The sequence below is a fragment of the Chinchilla lanigera genome, unplaced genomic scaffold, assembly GCF_000276665.1.
Source record: "Chinchilla lanigera isolate Chin_1 unplaced genomic scaffold, ChiLan1.0 scaffold00019, whole genome shotgun sequence".
In the NCBI taxonomy this organism is placed as follows: domain Eukaryota; kingdom Metazoa; phylum Chordata; class Mammalia; order Rodentia; family Chinchillidae; genus Chinchilla; species Chinchilla lanigera.
In genome coordinates, this window is record NW_004955420.1 from 8,716,175 (window position 1) to 8,729,935 (window position 13,761).

At 43.3% G+C, this 13,761-nt stretch overlaps 1 pseudogene; it reads right to left on the reverse strand.

The window, feature by feature from the left end:
• Window positions 1-3,675: 3,675 nt before the first annotated feature.
• LOC102021561 lies at window positions 3,676-8,508 on the reverse strand (annotated as a pseudogene).
• Between the last annotated feature and the right edge of the window lie 5,253 nt (window positions 8,509-13,761).

Sequence of the window (13,761 nt, forward strand, 5' to 3'; positions counted from 1 at the left end):
AGAAGATGACAACATTAACTGTAGAAACAAAAGGCGTTGGATTTAGGTCACTTGGACTCCGGAGCCACTGGGTAAATATATTAGTACTGTACTTTTAACAACAATTCTCTTTGTTTTAAAATGTGACACTGCTATTCACTAATATCTTGGTGCCATTCCCGGAAGGCATGCTTCTTGTAACTGGCAAGTTTTTGCAAAGGCTGTGCTTTATTTGCAGTCTTCATATTAGTGTGCTTGAGTGATTTCTTCAACTCTTTCTGTCCTATCTTAACTCAGTTTGGTGAAAAAAAAAATCTCCCTCTTCTAAAGAGGATTTATACTTAACACATATATTTGAAAATTGAAATATACATATTTATATATGTTTTATTCAGCACAGCACTGATTTTTCTCAGGAGGTAGAGGAAGGCAGAAAAAGTAACTAGTTCATTACAGCAGCTGTGGCATTCTGCATTTGACTGGATGACCAAAGACATCCACAGGTTTCAGGGTCGCAGCCTCAGTGTCACACAGACAGACACAGAAGGGCAGGTGTCAGTAGAGAGACAATAACTTCATAACCAGCTGGAGGAAATAAGGGTCTTTGGTTCTGGGTGAGGGATCAGTGTGATTCTTGAACACGCTCCGCATAGATAAAAATTGTTGTATTAATCAAGACTCTTGTGGTTGCAAGTGACAAATCTAAACCAAAATAAAATACACAAAAAAGGAACTTTGGGGTTCGTGTAGGGACCTGTAATTATGAGAAAAGGGAAGAGCACTGCTGCACTTCAGGGACATCTGGAAAGGAAGTCAAGTGCCAAAAAGACGCCCTGGTCCTGCGTCTTTCTCAGGGCTTCACGGTGGTTAAGTGGCCCAAGTTCCCTCTGGACTCATTGTCCCCTGCTTCTTGCAGATGGCACAGTTGATAGTTTTCATGTTGTGTTTCAGTTTGGAGAACCCTCCTCATGGTGGGCCTTGCTTGGGGTACTTGTCCAATGTTGAGGTCAGTACTTGTCGGGCCTCACTAGAACGAAATGGGTGGAAGGAAGGCAGGAACCTCTACACAAGAAGAAGGAGGTTCTGGGGAGATAGGAATGGCCCCCACACTGCTCGAACTTTTGAGTTGAATTAATAGAATGAGCTGTAACCTCCTAGAATTTCCCAGAATTATAAGTGATCTTGGACCAGGACTGACCCCAAAACTGAGTTCCTCAAAACTGATTTCCCTAAGCACAGTTCTTTCCAGTAGATTAGTATTGGCATTTGGGGGACTTTAGAAATGGAATAAGAGATGGTGAGAGAAGTTTACTGAGGCATTTGCTTTTTGTGTGTTTGAGTTGTTAAACTTTCCTTTTCTAAAATGCCATGTGCATTTTTCTGTGCCTTTCATCAAAATACTGTAGAAGATGTAGACACATTATCAGAAAAGCAGAAAGTCTCTAAGAGAATTATCTACTCTGTAATTAAAATGCTGCCACCCTACAGAGAATCTAACTGGTGGGAGGAGGGGTGCTGTTGGGGGTATTTAGAAATACCTAAATACTTCCTAATTCAAGATGGTAGGGAAATATGCTTCTGATTAAGATAATCAGATCTATCCTTTCACATTCACTCCTTATCTATTAGTGTTGGAGCATAAATACAGGTCCCATTCACGTAGGAAAAGTCCCAGAATTTTTCTGTCCCTTGGGACTTATGAGTAGTGTTCTGGCTGGCCTTTGTGATAGTGTAGCAAATACCAACACTAGTTTGGAAGAGAAGTATTAGGCTGCTGACTCAGTTATTTTGGTATGGGAGAGACGGATGGAAGTCATGGGAAACGGAAAGACTCCCTGAAGGCATGGTTAGCCAAGACAGCAAATGAGAAAATATTGAAGCATACAAAGAAGGATGGGCAACATACATTTGGGAGGCATAGTAGGTTGAACTGTGTCCTCTCTCTGCAAAAAAAGAAAAGACATATGAAAGTCTTAACTTCTTGTATCTGTGAATGTGATCTAGTGGGGGAGATACGGTCTTTGCAAATGTAATCAAGTTAAGATGAGCCCTTTAAGGTGGTCCTAACCCAGTAGCATTGGTATCCTTACAAGAAGAGGAGATTTGGACACAGACACAGAATCTTATGGGCAGAGACACAAAGTGAGAAAATGGCCGCGAGGTGACCGGATGGAGGCAGACTGGAGTGATACTGTCACAGGCTAAGGAAAGGCAGGGTTACCAGAAGATGGGAGAGATAAGGAAAGATCCTCCCCTAGTGGTTTCCAGGGAGAATGGTCCCGTCAGCACCCTGGTTTGTGGACTCCATAGCTATGAGACCATAAATGATGTTATTGTAAATTACCCAGTTTAAGACACAAACTGATGCTTTATTGTGGCAGCCCCAGCAAATTCACGTTGATGGTGGAGTAGGTTAAGAAAAGTTAGGAAAACCCAATTTGTATGATGTGATAACATTTACTCCTTCATGTAAAATTATAATTTATGCATATATATAAAGGAATTCACATTAAAAATAGAAAGTGAAAAAGAACAACATCTCCCTCACAGTTTTAGTCAAGTGAGACTCATCCAGCTGGATTCACAGGCAAGTATTTCTTATGAGCATTAACTGGAACAGTTTCCTACATTTAAGGTGAAGTTGGTAATTCACTAATCAAATTCACTAATCAAAAACTACTTTTTACTCTCAGCAGGTATCAGTATAGAGTCTCCAAATTTTTGCTTAGGAAGAATGGAAGTGCTCCTGTGGCTCAGTGTGGCTAACAATGATTCTAATATTTTCTAGGACTATTACTACCTAAATTTTTCCCCCAACTTAGCTTATTATCAATTCTATTGCACTGTTAGATTGCATAACCTAATCCTTGGTTTGAAGACTGTGACGTTTGGATGACCTGGGGTAGAGTGAAAACCCACACTGAGCTCTGCAGTAAGGTGTCAGGGAGGCAGAGTCCTGTATGGTGGGGTGGCCATGGTGGTGGTAGCGGGAGGAGGGAGGTGTCTGAGGAGTCTCGCTGTGGGGTGAGGAGATGCTCACTACCCGAGGACAAAGTCGGAAGTGGCTTGCAGTAAGCAAAAAGTTTGGGCTTCTTTTCCAAAACTTCAGTGAAATTTTGCATTCTATTCAGAGCTTGTATCACCATTAAATGATGTTTTCATGTATTTTCCCATTGGGTTGCTTAATTCCCTTTCTCTACATGTCACTCTTTTCTGATTTTGAAGGGAAAAAAAGAAGTTCTGCTCTGTGTATACAGTGGCTTAGAGTACCTCCTCTTCCTGGCCATCTTTTTCTAAACTCCAGTTTGAGGAGCAGGGAGCTGACAATGGTCATAGGAGCTCCATCCCGGGAGCAGTTTAAGGGCCTAGGACAGGGTGAGTCCATACATAGCCCACGGCAGTCTTCTGCTGCTGCTGCTGCCCAGGGCTCAGAAGAGCCTCTTGAGGAACAAGCAGTGTGGCCCAGAGGCAGATATGTGCATCTCAGGTCATCTCAGCTTCTGACCTAAACAAGAGCTGGGCTGGACTTTGGCGGAACTGTGAAGGAGCGAGAGTGCAGACTGGATTCTCTCCTCTCTGGGTGACCCCCAAGCTACTGACGACCAAAACTGCGATTGGTTGTTGATCCTGATTTCTGACTGCACATTTTGTTTGTCCTTCAGGCTTCTATTGAAGTGCAACAACCTGGAATGAATTTTAGATCTTGTTAAAAGCAGCCACGTCCATGGACTGCGCATAGACCTTAAAAGCAGCAATCTGCTTCTCCAGCATGTCTGTTCCAACCTTACCATCTTCAACCGCACACCATAGTCACAGTTGTTACATTCCATATCCCACTGGAACTAGGTTAGAGGAGGCCCACACCAAGCCATCCGCTTGAGTGCCTCGGACGCACTCCTCTAATTTTACCGTATCTGTGTCCTCCTCCCAAAGTTTCACCTCTAGAAAGATGGAAGACTTGGTAACAAGTGCAGGTGTTTTGGCTTTCTTGACTCATACTGTGTAAGTTGTTCTCATAGCCTCTTTGCTTCTTCACTTTCCTCTTCCTCAGATCTAAAGAGATCAGTGTCATCATCATCTTTATTCTCTGCAGCTCCACTTGTATCTGGTGGTGTCTGGTGGTGTCTTCCACATTGGTGGGGCCATACTTATCTAAAGCTTTCTTCACTCCTGGCAGGCTGGCTTTTTCCTTTTCGTAAGACTTGATGGGATTGTACCAATGTGAGGCAGGACGCACGTCGGCAGGTGATGGGCAGGAGACTGCTTCAAGTACTGCCACGTCTGCTTGTGAAGGTACAAACCCCTTGGCGTAGCTCTTGTCCACCAGGTAATCATTGAGCATCCGGAAGCCTGCAGGGCTTTTTAGGTCTCTGAAACCCACGGCCTCAGCTGTCTGGGGAGCTCAGCAGCAGTGGAGCAGAGAGCACAAAAGGTCGGTGCCCAGTGCTCAGAGAGAGAAAAGGCTTTCTGACTGCTGTACAGGATGATTCTTCCCCAAAGAGCTCATTCTTCAGACATTTCTCCTTGTCCCAGCTCCTGTGACCATCCAACATCTACCAGAAAAGCTTCCTGTCCTGACTACCACTTCCACGCAATGCAGGCAAGTGGTCACAAGAGTTTGCTAAGGTCTGTTGACTTACATCTCCCAAATGTTAGGATTTTATTTATTTTGATGCTGCGGATCGAACCCAGGACCTCACACAGGCTAAGCATGGACTTTACCACTGAGCTAATGCTGAGTCAAACATTAGGATTTTTTTAAAGGGTTCACTTTAAACATGGTGTCAATGGATGGAGCTACATTTAGAACTGGAAAGTTTTCAGAATCTTTTAAACTGTATTGGGGAAGCCACAGCTTCTTCCATTCACACAGGCCCTCCCTCTCAGGAGGGCTAGAGTTTGGCCTGTGGAGTTTGAATCCTGGATGGGCCACTTTCATAGTGACTTTGTGAAAGATCTTAATTACTTTGATTCTTAGTTTCCTTATCTACAGAGTGGAACCTCATGATTCAGAGTTGCCATAGTTTGCAAGTTCAGCCACTCTGAAATGTATTTGCAAACCCCAAATCAAAGCTCAGGGTGCTGTTGCAGCCATTCATGAGCCATTCAGGAACTGAAACGTGAGTAGCCCAACTTGCGTGATCTAGCTGAGTGCACACGGGGTAAGACTGCTTTCTTGTTTTGGCTCCATACCATGTGAGCAAGTGTTCTTTCTGTGTTCTGTTGTAGCGCCACATTTTTTATTTTTGTCCTTTTTCTTAGTGGCTTTGCTCTTTAAAAGGCTTTTAGTCTAGTACTGCTCAGGTGCTGCTGAGCGTTCCTAAATGAAGAAGGCTGTCATGTGCCTTGCAAGAACATACATGTATTAGATAATCTAGGCTCAGATACGAGGTGTGGTGCTGTCAGCTGAGTTCAGTGCTAGTGAATCAGCAATATTCAATAAAACGCCAAACAGAGCCATACATAAAGCAAGACTGCACATTGATTTGTTGATGAACATGCTGTGATCAGAGGCTTACAGCCCCCTACACGTGTATTTCCTCCAAGAGCGCTGATTCAGTACTCACTAATTCAGTGTTTGTGGTGACTTTATAAAAAATAGCTACTGTTAATTATGAGACCTGACTGTGCCTCTCTTTCAAGGACTCTGTGAAGATTCAGTGTGTGTACTAGCGCAAGCTTCCTGCCCTTTTCACACACTTCCTTAAGTCTGACGTGGAAGTGGGACAGCCGGGAGCCATTTGTAATGTGACTTAATATTAGGACATTCCCCTTCAATATACAAAAAAGAGAATATTAACCATCACAGAGACCAGGGCACCATCAGGACTCACTGACACTTGTGTCTTCTGTCCTCAGCACTGCAGCCCCTCTCCTGGCCTCCTCCTAGCAGTAGAACAGACAGGAAGGGAGGAGGGAGGAGGGAAGAGGAAGGGCTGGTGGGTGAGGGCGTAAACATGAGAGTGTGGATCAAATGCAGGCAGCATCCTGGGGAATACTCTTAGCAGTCACAGAGGTGACCAGGTACAGTGCTACCAATGTGCAGGGCAAAAGGCCTCATCTATAGCACTAGAGATAAGTTGAAGGGACTAGAGAAACTCGTTCCACATTTCTAGTACTTATGAACTGGCTCCTGATTTCCACAGATTCTGAGACTTGGAACATGATGTTTGAATTTTAAGTAAAACTTCTAAATCAATACTTCTCAGGATGTCATGGGTATGCTTCTTGGCTGAAAAAATCGTTTGAAATGGACTTGTCATCTGCAGTCAGTGACATGGTGCTGGGGTTCTATGTAGAACACAGAACATCATGCTTGTCCTATAATATATATATTCAGAAGGTGGATACATTAATGTCATTATTTTAAGGCCTCATGAGCATGATTTTGTGTTGACTCTGAAAGTAGGAATTTTAAGATACGTATCGAGTACGTGTATTGGGCAAGGACCTTTGATAGGCTCTGGGTGTGTGTGGGTGTGTATGTAGGACGTGGTATTGGTGTTCAAATAATTGCAATAAATAGATCCCTATATATAGTAGAAGAGATGAAATATGCATTGAAATACTGTGCACAAGATAAAATAGTAGGGACATTGGAAGGGTTTCTTGAGCTCAGAAGAGGGAACCATTACTGTCTATCCATTTAGATGATCAGAGGAAGTAACTGTCCCTGACCTGGTTTTTAAAAGATGGATTTGACTTAGACAAAGGACGTATTATAGATGTTAAGAGAATGCAGTATCACAAGGGAAGCCCAGATGCAAGGAAGCCTCAGGGGATGAACAGTGGCCCCCTGCAAGGACTATAGAATAAAGTTTGGGAGATGAAGACAGACAGGGGGTGGTATAGGCTGAGTTGCCACCACTCCCAAACTCATGTATTTAAATCCTAGCTCTAGTACCTCAAAATGAGACTGTATTTGGAGATAGGCCTTTACATTATATTGAAGTCTTCAGGGTGGGACCTGTTGTGGTTTCTATCTAGATGTTTCTCCCAAAGGCTCACGTGCTCATGGGTGAGGCTTTTTGGATGCAGCTAGATATAGCATGTGTGATAATGCAATTAAGGGAGTGTGATGACTAAATTGGTTTAGCATAGTTCTGGGTGAGGATAATGGAAGTCCCAACCCAGGTGTGGGTGGCACCAATCAATAGGCCTATATTCTGGGGAACATAAAGAGACAGAAAGAAGGCAGGCTTGCTGCTTCTTGCCTTCTGCCTGCCCTGCCATGGACTGTTTCTCCTCTAACAGGCCCCTCTGCTATGCTACCCTGCCAGTCAATTATACACTGAAACCTCCATAAACTGTGAGCTAAAATAAACCTTTCCTCGTTGAGGTTTGAGTGCAGGGTATTTTGACTCAGCAATGAAAAAAGTAATTAAGACATGCCATAATCCAACATAATTGATTTCCCTTATATAAAGAAGAAATTTAGAGAAGCACATACATACAGAATAAAACACATGAAGACAGAGGAGAAAGTGGCCAACTACAAACTCAAGGGAGGCCTCAGAAGAAACGAGCCTTACCAACACCCTGATCTCAGATTTCCAAGGAAATAAATGTCTGTGGTTCTTTGTTATGCTGTGTGTGGCACCCTGCCTGTAATACTTCATTATGACAGCCCTAAAAAGTAATACAGGTGTGTTGGAACTAAATTGTAGGGATTCTTTAATTCTGGACAAAGGAGTTTAGGTTGGATTCTGTAATTATGTGAGTACCTGACATAAAGAGGAGTTAATATGATCCACATTTTGTTTTGGAAAAGGAACTAGAACTGTCCTCCAAAGATAATCAACTGGCCCGGTAGGGTGGTGCACACCTGTAATCCTAGCACTTGGAAGGCTGAGACAGGAGGATTGTTGTGAATTCAAGGCCAGCCTAGGCTACAAACTGAACTGCATAGCAAAACCCTGTCTCAAAAAAAAAAAAAAAAAAAAAAAAAAAAAAAAAAAATTACAAAGGGATGAGGCAGGAGGCCAGGGGGAATATTGCTGTTGGGATCTGATGCTTGCTGGTTTACTCACATGTCACTGAATCCCTACGTCATGTTGTCCACTGTTAGGTCCTGATACAAACGTCTGTTCAGGACAGCAGTAGTATAAAAAGGTCAAAATGTCTAGGACAAGGCCAGGGAACATATCTTTTAGTCAGTGCTACTTGAATGAGCTCTAAAATTTTTTGTAAGGGCAAGTTTGAAATTTCCAGGGAGGCCATGAAGACAGAAAAGAATTTTATAGTAATGGTCATTTAATATAAAATGTTCTATTTCCAAGAGTGTGGATGTGAAACATTACAACACAACCTTGTGAATAACAGGTCTCTAGTAAGCATTTGATTATGAGTCCGAGCGGATGTGTATGCCTGGCCAAGAGGTACTGCGTTAGTCAGCTTCTTCCCACTGTGACAAAACTCCTGAGGTGATCGTCTTGATAATGGATAAGGTTTACATTGACTCACCATTTCAGAGGTTTCAGTTACGGTCACTTGGCCCTATTGCTTTGGGCTCACGGTGACACAAAACATTGTGGCGGGAGTATATGGCAGCAGAGGTCTGTTCAACTCATGATGACAGGGAAGCAAAAGGAAAGACCAGAAGAGGTCTGGGTCCCAAGGTCTCTTTCCAGGGTGAGTTCCCAAAGATGTAACTTCCTGCCACTAGGCCCCACCTCCTAAGAGTTCTACTCCCTTCCAGTTTTGCCATAAGTTGGTGACCAAGCCTTTGCAGAACATCTCCAAATCAAACCAGTTTGCAACCTAAAACTTGCTTCACTTTTGTCTTTTCACGTCCTGTGGTTTTCATCCCTCGGGAGTCTGACCATTCAAGGGAAAATAAGGCAATGATTACATAAATCTACAAAGCAGGTAATGGAAGCCAGAACTAGTAGGTTAGTCTCCAGTGGGGAGGGTTCAGGTTGGAGAAGCACAGTAGGGTGATATTGATAAAACATGATAACTAATTAGATCTGAGGGTACAGGGGAGAGTGAGTGAGACTGCTCACATTCAGAAATTAAATAAAGCAGAGATTGAATCTTTTATTTCATTTTTTGAGATAGGGTCTCACTAGTTAGTCCAGGCTGGCCTTGAACTTGCTGTGATCCTCCTGCCTCAGCCTCCTGAGTGTTGGGATTATAGGGATGTGTCATTAATACGGCAAGTAAGTGTTATGGTTGATACATTGTGTCAACTTGGGGAATCTAGAGGTTTGGCTAAGAGACTCAGCAGTTCTGCCTCTTGGGGTGAAAAGGACACGCCCTTACCCTTCTGGGATGTTGTTTATTGTGTTAATTTGAGAAGTTTAGAAGGTTAACTATGCAACTCAGAAGGGGTCCAGGGTGCTTACTTTGTATTCATCTTGAGCCTGTGCAAGAGGCAGGCATGCAGAGGGCGTGGGTGTGGAGGACCACCCCCACCTCCCCAGAGCGGGTAGAGTGCAGAAAAAAAGGAATTGAGGAAGGACTGGCTGCTGGTTCTTCAGAGGAGCTCCGGTCTTCGCCTTCAGCTTGGTCATCTCCTGGCTTCTGGTGCAGACTGTTGGGCTTCCGTGTGGACTCTTCAGCCTTCTGGTGTTGGCTCTCCGGTCTTCATCGTAAATTCTTCAGCATTCCGTCGCAGACCCATCAGCCTTTTGATACGGACTTGCAAGGACACTGCAGCGAGCTCCAGGCTCGGGGCTGGGCTCTTCAATCTCCAGCGTGCAGACACCCTCTGCATGCTTCCTCATCCAACTCTGTAGCTGACCATTGTAAGCCAAACTTGTAATTCCTTGTGCATTTGTTTATCTTGTATTATATCTGTTCCTCTAGTAAACCCTGACTGATACAGTGAGCACATCGAGAACGGCACTCACAAGAACACTGAAAAGGCATGAACAAGCCACGCTTTATTGGAGCCGGCAGACAGTCTCTAACCAGGAGCCGGGGAAGATGTCCGTGTTGATCTGGGTCTCACCTTCAGTTTAAGTACATTTTAGGTTTCTATAGTAACCATTACCTCGTTTTGGGGAATCTTACAAGAATGCCACATAATTATCACAAAGTTTACTTCTCCCAGAAGGTCACACCACCAAATTCCAAATGACCATGCACTTTAACTTTTAGCCCACTTCCCAATTTTTCCTGTTTGTTCTGTTCCCATTTTATGAGTCTGCTCTGCTGAGCTGATAACTAATAAAGGCGACTGGGGCAAACTGCAGCTTAAGTGAACTTCAAGTGACTTCTCATAATATGAGTTAAAAACAGAAAATGGAGTCACTCTTGCCTTATCACAGTCACACCTGGCCAGAGTTTGAATTTTAGAAATGAAAAATAATTTCACTTTGGGACATGTTGAGTTTAGATGCATCTGCCTTTGTGACATGCGAATTCAAAAAACCTAGCAGGCCAGGACTGGAATACAGACATAAGAGTTATTTGCCTGGGGGTGAGATACAAAGCCAGAGGAGAAGATGTGCTATCTAGTGATCAGCACTTGAAGGAGAAGAGGAATAGAGACTGAAGCAGCATTCCCAGACCGTGGTAAGAGAAAGGGGAGATAGAGGAGTGGTCAGCAAGATCAAAGGACAGCGGGGTGCAAAAGCCACCAGAGGGGGTTGAGCCAGCGAACAAATGCTGTGATTAACCTTGGAAAGAAGACAGATAAATAAAAATACATAGGAATGGAGTTAAAGCTATTGAAGCTCAAAATAAATGAATTGATTTCTTTTTTTTTTTTGGTCTTTTTTTGAGACAGGGTCTTGCTCTGCAGTTCAGGCTGGCCTTGAGCTCACTTTGTAGCCCAGGTTGGTCTCGAACTCACAACGATCCTCCTGCCTCAGCCTCCCGAGTGCTGGGATTACAGGCGTGTGCCACCACGCCCGGCACGAATTGATTTCAAAGAATGGAAAGGCTAGCTTCTCGCAGTGGGAAAGGAATTAGGAGGGGAGAAAATATTTGCAATAGGCACCATGAAGAATATAACAGGGCAGAAGTAATAGCAAGTAAGTAAAGGTGAACGAAAGGGCTGCATCCCCAATGAGAAGTCAGCTGATGTCTCGTAGTAAAAAGTATGAGGGAAAATCCTAAAGTTTCCTTTGTGTCCCCTAATGCTTGGCAGATGTTTTGGTCGGCGCTCTTTCATTTGCAAGTGGTAGAAATTCCATTTCAGATTAGATTAAAGAAAAAAGGGGCAGGAGAATCCCCATGACTTCAAGGCCAGCTTAGGCTACAAAGAGAGTTCAAGGCCAGCCTGAAATAGATAGCCAGACCCTGTCTCAAAAGTCCAACAACAAAAGAAATGTATTGGCTTACATAACAGAAACATCTAAGGACTCCAGTGATTTATGGTGTGGCTGCATCCAAGGTCTCAGTTAATGTCTTACAAAAATATGATTCTCTTCGTTGTTTGGCTTTGCTTTCTCTTCATTATTTGGCTCCAAAGTGGCAGCTCCTAGATAGTCCGCTTCAGTAAACCCACATACCAAGAGCATTCCTTTTACATGTCTCCAAACAAACCCCCAGTGTAGGTCACAATTGCCCTAATTAAGCATCCACCAGTAGACTTATCACCAAGGGCGAGGGAAGGGGATAGTTTGCTTAGCTGAATCTGAATCACATGGACCCCCCAGGTGTAGATGGCGGTTTGTGAAAGGAATGGAGGTCAGGAAAAGCAACCCGGTCCATTATATCTTGAGAACACGAGTGGAGATAACCAATGAAGAGTATCAGCGCCTGTCACAACCGGTTATGTTATGCTTTAATAATAGACAACCTCCTAATCTCAAAGGCTTGAAACAGTACAGATTTGTTTCTTCTGTAGCTACATGTGCGTTGCAGAGAAATTGGGGGCCACTGTTTTCACTCTGATAGCATTGCTGGGTACACAGGCAAAGGGAAAGAGAAAATGGCAAAGGAGATTTTTTCTTAAAGCTTTCATCTGGAAATGAGACTTTCTATAATTACTCACACTTCATTAGCCAAAGGAGGGGGTAGGTGGAAGTACTCTACGATGTACTTGTATGAAGAGAAAAGGAAGTTTTGTAACTGGCCCTATGACGACCTGAGGGACTGAGTTCAAAGGCTGGCATAAAGAATATAGTGGAGAGACCAAGATATGAGACAAAAATGGTTGGAATGTCCTGGAGGAAGGAAGGAAGGAAGGAAGCGATATGAGAAAGACGTAGGCAGCTTGAGAGGCCCGGAAGAGATTAAGGGATGGGAGACACAAGAGAAGGAAAACCCAATGTGGTCAGAATGAAAATGCAGCAGAAAGCCAGAGGGCTACTATCATGTTATATTCATCGCTAGACACAGAGAAAATTACTGCAACTTCTTGGATTAGGCTAAATTATAGCTGGACTACTTCGGTGAGCAAGGGCCAGGGACCTAGGTCCCGCTGGTGGAAGAAGCACGTCTTGTTGAACAGGCATCACCTACTGATCAGGAAATATGTGGACCTGTGAAAGTTAGGATGCAGGCGAGTGACCAGCCTCAGGGTGATGCGTCTGCTGGAATTTAGGCACAGGCAATATCCAGAAAGCTGAGATGATGCTGGTATAAGTACCAGGAAACGGCTACAGACAAGCTGTAGACCTGGACTGACATTCTAGAGGACAGAGCTCAGGGCCCATGGAGACTAAAACGCAAAGGAGTGAAAAGAAAACCAGCTTTACTGCCCAAGAGTTCTTGATATTAAGTTAAAGCCCAGTTTCTTTTTTTTTTTTTTTTTTTTTTGGTTTTTCTCCGGTACCGGGAACTGAACTCATGACCTTGCGCTTGCGAGGCAGACGCTTTTGCCGCTGAGCTAAATCCCCAGCCCCTTAAAGCCCAGTTTCTAGAACTGATAAACAGGCAAAAGTTCAAGTGCAACAAACTCTACTGCATCTTGAGCTCTTCTGTAGTGAACGAGAGGTTCTCGAAGCATTTTTACCAAGCAAAGTTGGACTGAATCAATGAGATGCCAAAAAAACAAAAACAAGGAGGAAAGTAAAAGTTAGGGAGTTATGCTGGCTCTCTAACAATAGAGAGGCCAGATTGTTGGACAGTTCCCATGTGGCTTTTGAGTTTGAGGGCAGGAGATGAAGGAAAGTGCAAGCTTCTCGGAGAATAGCAAGGGTGGGACCAGGGAAGAATGGATGAATGGCATGGACTTTTTCCTTCCAAAAAGGCATGATGCTGAGAGAAGTGGAGACAAAAGTAGGGAAGCATCAACAAAATAAAATACACCAATGTCTCATTACCCTGTGAATGATGGAGAAATAAGATGGGAAGTGACTTCTAGTGCAGGTGACAGTGGCGTTATGGAAGGCCAAATTTTGATCATATGAACTGGATTTAAAATGAACTGTGTTTTCTTTTATTAGAAAAGAGTGATAGTCAATATACAGTGTATCGTGGTCACACTAAAAGAATGGCTGAAATGCTACTCAGACTACAATTCATAGGGGAAAAAAGACTCTTGCAGAGAATAAACAAAAAGACAAAATTTTCTTCTCTATGAACAAAAAGAAACTAGCAGTATAAATGAAACACATTATCATACATCTTAAAATATTTTTAAAACAACAGAATAAATAATTTGGGGAATTATTTCAACTTCTCCTACTTCTTGTTTATTTATCTTCTATTTTGCTCCTTATTTAAAAAAAAAAAATGAACAGTGTGTTCAAGGATGCTTTGGCTCCAGGCCAGGGAGTTCCTAAAGCATAAAAGGAGACACTAGTTAAGGGCTAAGCAGGAGAGATATAAGAATAGATGCAGCCAAGGCATGAAAAAGGAACTAGCTGGCAGGACATGTGGTTA